This window comes from Barbus barbus, assembly GCF_936440315.1.
Source record: "Barbus barbus genome assembly, chromosome: 7".
Lineage (NCBI taxonomy): Eukaryota > Metazoa > Chordata > Actinopteri > Cypriniformes > Cyprinidae > Barbus > Barbus barbus.
The window spans coordinates 14,229,865-14,235,864 of NC_136735.1; the positions used below are offsets into that span (position 1 = coordinate 14,229,865).

Genomic DNA, 6,000 nt, shown 5'->3' on the forward strand with positions numbered 1-6,000 from the left:
CCTCAAACCCCTCTAGCGAATTCTAGAGGCTAATTTGCTGGAACACAGGGGGCAAAGGACATTCCCCAACCCCTAAACCCCCTTCAGAAGTGCCCTAGATAGCATCAATATGATGTTCTAGGTCACATCTATCCACCCAGCCTGTTCTTCTTGCGTCCCATTGACAGTAATGCTCATTTAATCACCTTAATGAGAGCTTGGAACGGCGAGAACAATGATGTGTGGCCGCAGTCGTTTAACTGTAGCTCGGATGCTTATGAAATGCAGTCTCTCCTCTTCCGTGTCAGTGTAATCTCATTTGGAATCTGTTTTACTGCCTTCAGCAGGCACATTCAAAAACCTCTGAACACACTCGCTAGTCTCGCTCCGCGGCGGCTCTGCTTCATTATACATGACTGTGCTGCTCGGTGGATGAGCCATTGAATAGTTTCTTTCTTTTCTTTGTTTTTTTTTCTCACTCCAGAGGACTAGATATATAGCAGCATGTGTTGAAAGAGCTGAAGAGACAAGAGACAGAAAAAGGACATTGAGGCTAAAGTGGACATAGCATAATCTGGTTAGGCCACGTCACCTGCTGAAACCAACCGAGGTGTCGAATTGCTGACGAAGAGATTTTCCTCCCTCCGTCTCCCCGGTAATAAACCAATTTGTGGTACTCCACATTAGAGCGCCCACCGCCACAGTGGGACACTGGCAGAGACCGTATGTGCACGTATATTACAGGTCCTACAGAAAACAGCAAATACACTATGAACATTTACAATAAGAAGAAAAAATCCAATATGGAGGCAATCTACAAATAAAAACTGGTAAAAATTCATGTTTTGGTACTGGCAGCCTTTGTGGTTTATACTGTACACTAAAAATACACACATGTAGTTCTGTGTGCTGACAGTAAATATAAACCGACAGAGATAAACTACAACAGACAGCCCCCACAGAGATGAACAAACCAACTTTCGTTCCCCACCAGGGGAGAAATCAATAGAAAAAAATGACATATACAGTCATTTTTGCTGTATTTCGCTATGTGAAGGTTAAGAAGTTTTAAATTGCAAGCGTAAATCCTTGTTTTGGCACTGCAGCAGTTTCACTTGTTTGCTACTGACAATTGGATTAATATAGTGAGTCCCACCTACAGCAGTATTTGTGTGTGTGTGTGTGTGTGTGTGTGTGTGTGAATGCATACAAGCATTTCTTGCAAATGATTGTGTCTCCGGACCCTGACCTCTCTGACCTCTCATTCAGCGCTGAAGAATTGTCTTTCTCGTTCTCCCTCAGCAGCCATTACCGGCAGCCTAGAAGCCTCTCTTCCTCACTAAGCTGATCACTCTATCATAGTCCAGCACACAGCACACCGGAGTCTCACACACACACACACACACACACACACACACACACACACACACACACACACACACACATACACACACGTACACACACCAGCAGTCCACCGCGGAGAGTGTAGGTAAACCTAAAATAGAAAATACCTCCATTTTCTCTTTATAAACAATACCTAAAAATAAATAATTTATAGAATTGCACAGGTCTATTAACATGCTGCTACTTAATACTAATCACGATAAAAGTGATATAAATGAATTAATGTTAAGTTCCATTAAATAAAACAAAAGCTGATCTGCATTGCCCCTAAATTTCTCTTCATATAATTGATTTACTTGTATTTTTTTTAAATAATTTTATAGAACTTCAATCTGAATATTTAGTTGTTGTTGTTTTTTTTCCTGATGTTAAATGTGTGTGAATTTGCACACCCTGTATACTACTGTGCATGGGTCTGTGAATGTGTGTGTTTTACTCACTATCTAAACCAGACTCTGATAATTGTAGCAACCAGTAACATCTACAAAACAGCAAATACAGCCAACATGATTTAATTAGGACAACAATAAAGTCTAAAGAAAAAAAAACAATAATTAGAAGCTAAGATAACCTCTGATATTTCTGAAGATATTTTATTGAATACTTGTGAATATGTGTAATGACGGAATATATGTATAAATATTTACAGAATACGTTGACAGAGTCTAAATTTATAAAAAACTTTGAACTGTTAGGAAAAAATATATATTCTTCAAAGCCATATTTTTACCTTATGAATATTTCCTATAATATTCTATATTATATATTATATAACAGAAACATTAAAAGAAGTAAAACTTACAAAAGAAATGAAATGATTTTATATTTTTACAAAGCTAAATTATACAATTATTCAAAAATGTTTTTGTTTTTCTTTCTAAATTGAGAAGAAAATATAAGCATACTGATCTAAAATAAACATGCAAACTGGCTGTTATAGTTGTAAAGTAAAAATACTTGCAAATCTGGAAAACTATTTATGTATAGAGTAGGTCTACTTTAAATAAATATGAAAGTATTTTTAAATTAAGACGATCATATTAAACTGCATGGAATTCTAAAGAGAATCCATTCTCAGCTCAGAGCTCAGAGAACTCATTTAAGCAAAAGAACATTTAAGGACAATGTCTTGTGTAGTCGCTACGAATTTATCAGTGTGTGTGCTTACTTTTGGATTTTAGTAAATAATAAATATGAAGGTGAAGACTGCCACATCAATAATTCCAAAACTTCCATAACCCAGTTTCAGTGTGTTTGTTAGTGTATGTGTATGTGTGTGTGTAGGTTTGGTCTCTGTTATCAGAGTGGTTGGCTGTGATAAAACAAGAGTTGTGATGAGAAAATAAAACAGATCAATAGTGTCTGGGATGTTATCTGGGTTTACAGTGGTTAGGGCCTCAGCCTTTCTGCTGTCCAGAAGGACCTGACTGTTTCTAGATGTTTCTTCTTCATGACAGCACTACGGAGAGCTTTCCCATATAGACACCGATCTAGATAAGACTCGCTTATTCCACACACACCTCATCAACCTCTCTTTTTTATTCTTCTTGGTCTTCATTTATCTCAATCTATACATCTCGGTCACTATCTTTGTAAATAATGCTGTGTATCTTTCTCCATTTCAGAGTATCTTTCATTCCATCTTGCTCTCACTTACTCTGTTTTACATTTTCTACTTTTTAAATCAACGTCCATTGTTTCTCACAGATGCAAAATAAGCACACAGAAGAAGATAAGAAAATCAAACAGACAGCTCTAAGAGATACTAAGAGGCAAAAGAAAAAAAAAGAAGGAAAAAGAATGGGGTGCTTTACTAACGAAAGAGGAGCCGGTACGAAAAATGTCAATCACTCCCTCTCTTTCTTGTGCATCCAACATGTTGCAATTCATTTCAGTTTCATTCATATTTTTCCCCCTTTTTAATGAGAGAAACATATTTCTGAAGAAATCTTAAAGGAGGCCGGTGGTGGCAGACGGAAGGCGGAGACGCCTGGGTCGTGAACCGCAACATTTTCTCTCACTTTTTCGCTTTTCCATTTAAAGCGCCACATGCGCAGCCCCAACCCAAACCAATTTTTCCCTGCATGAATTAAATATGAGGCTTGGTAATGTTTAAATGAGCAACCGAAAGACAAGCTCGCTCAAACTGGCTCCCAATGACCCGATCCGCTTCCCACCTAGGGCGTCCAAAACACCCTTCATCATCATCACGTAATAAAAAATAATAAAACAAAAAAATATATGGATAAGAAAATGTGACCTGGCTCATTTTACAGCACAGTAAATCAGCCTATATTACTGGCTGGTATCAAAGGTAATTGAAACTTTTATTCTTTGAGTAATAGCACCATCTCCAGTAATGCACTCCATCAGCAAGATTACTGCACACACTGAACATATATCACACAAAGCAAAAAGGAGCTCTGGTTGCTAGGAGATCTCGCCCCATTTGTAAGAGACAGAGAGAGAAATAGGGAGACACAGGAGTATGAAGTGAAGGTGGGGGTACAGAAAGGAAAGATGGCTTTTCCTCTTTTCTTTTGTTATTTTTCTCCCTTGAAAAAATAATCAAACCATTCATTTCCTTTCGCTCCAAAATCGTTTTCTGCTCAGAATCAAAGGAGACGAGCGTGATCATAAATCAAATGTGAGCGTGATACAGGGTTTAAAGTGGAACCATACACTAACGCCTGCTGCAAAAGGGACATTAAACACCTCCGCACATGGCCTAGACTCAATAGCCAATCTGACAGCTTATTCCTCATGGCGCAGGGGACACAGGCCCTGCGTTGCATTTGCTACACACAGCGGACCACTTTTTCCTCTTCATTCCTTCTTTACATGTGAAGCCCCACAACTGAAAATCATCTGACGTTATGAAAAGTGCAGGAGAAATTCAGCCAGATGAATGTGCAAAGAAACACATACACACACACACATTTGTAACTCACTTCCACATAAATTGGAAAAACAAAGAGAGAGACAAAAAAGTGGTGACACACTCAAGAGTCTTAACTAAATGCACATATCCTGCACATATCCGCATATCGATCAAAAGCTTTTCTGACCAAAACCAGTAATTACTTTTCAGAAGGGTGCGGATATCGGCTCTTTCACCATCCATCAAGTGGGCCGGGGGAGCGGACAGCACAAGCGGTTCAACTGAAAAGGTAGCAGAGCGTGTGAGAAATTCCACGCTGAAGCTGTTTCCAATTAGCTGCACTGTAAATGTCTATTGTAGAGCGGCGGCACGCAGCAGTCGCACAAGCCACCGCTCTCTGTCTGTCCTCCTCCAAGCTAATAAAAAATTAACTGAGGGAAAATAAAAGGAAAAAAGCATGTAAACGAATCGGCTAATTGTGAGTGTGTTCTGAAGTATCACGATCAGGGGAGGCTTACAGAGGATGTAGTGATTTTTAGAAATGCCGCACTGCCTTGTAGCATCCTATTAAAATTGAGTGCAAATAGTGTTGTTTTAAAAAAATAAAAAAAAGTAAAAAAAAAATAAAAAATACATTGGAGTTTGTGATTTTGTGTTTCTGTTTTATTCAAACTAGCTGATTTTCATACTCAATTCAAATTACAGAACTGCAATAGATTCATCAGCCACTAAAGATCTCCCAAACATGCACACAAACACATGCCCAGAGCGTGAAGATAAAGACAAAATGAATGAAAAGCGAAATCGGACAAGAGTGTGAGGGAAGCAATACGCGCAACAAGAATCGGACAGTGGAGCAGTTGAATCTAGGAGCATACATTGACGGGGGGGAGAAAGGGGTGGTGTTCAGATGTTACCTTGGTCAGGGCTCCTCCAGCGATGACCTGAAGGGTTAAAATGAACCCCCCACTCCAGGGCTGTAGAGGGTCATCAAGACTCAGCTCAGAATACTTAACGTCCTCTTCCCATTCCATACACACACACACACGCACGCACGCACACAGCCACTCTCACACACACATGCACGGCAGCCAGACCTGCGCTCGGCACGTATAAGATCAGCGTTCCGATGTTCCCACTGAAGAGCAAAACTCAAGGTGAAAAATTTTTTTTTAAAGAAAGATGAAAAACGCAGGATGACTGCTGGCTAAACAGACACAATCTGTCACAGAAAGGTTAAAGAAGCATCATGCGTTCTGATTATCACTCTCTTTCTAACACTCTATGCTGTTGCTGCTTTCTATCTCTGTCTCTCTCTCACTCTCTCTCGCACAAGCGGAGGCTGTGCTGATCGCAGAGGCTGCTGATCGCAGAGGCTACTGGGAAGTTTGCAGTCCTCGATGGAGCCCCCGTCACGCATGGCTGGTCCCCGGCACATGCTATTGGCCGAGCCTCTGCCAATCTGACACTCGGGGGGAGGAGACAACGGTAGAGGTGGGAGGGAATAGGAAGGGCTTTCAAGCTGCATTAACCATTTGGAAGCCAAAAGAACTGTTCTTTCCCCAGTCACCCCCCTGAATGTGCGCGCACACACACACACACACACACACACACTTTCAACACAAACACAGACTCCCGGGTTTGCAGCTGTTCCTGCTGCTGTTGAGGGGGAACAAGAAAGCCCACCTTGACACAGTTCTTTCCTTCTAAAGTTTCAGTCCTGCTATTCTTTTATA

General features: G+C 40.4%; 1 protein-coding gene across 1 annotated transcript in view; it reads right to left on the reverse strand.

Moving 5' to 3' along the window:
• Positions 1-5,637, reverse strand: part of LOC306872067 (teneurin-3-like) — a 181,067-nt gene extending 175,430 nt beyond the window's left edge. Inside the window, exon 1 of the mRNA XM_079420417.1 lies at positions 5,182-5,637. The gene's annotated coding sequence lies outside the window, so the exon portion shown is untranslated. The remainder of the gene's footprint in view (positions 1-5,181) is intronic.
• Positions 5,638-6,000: the final 363 nt, after the last annotated feature.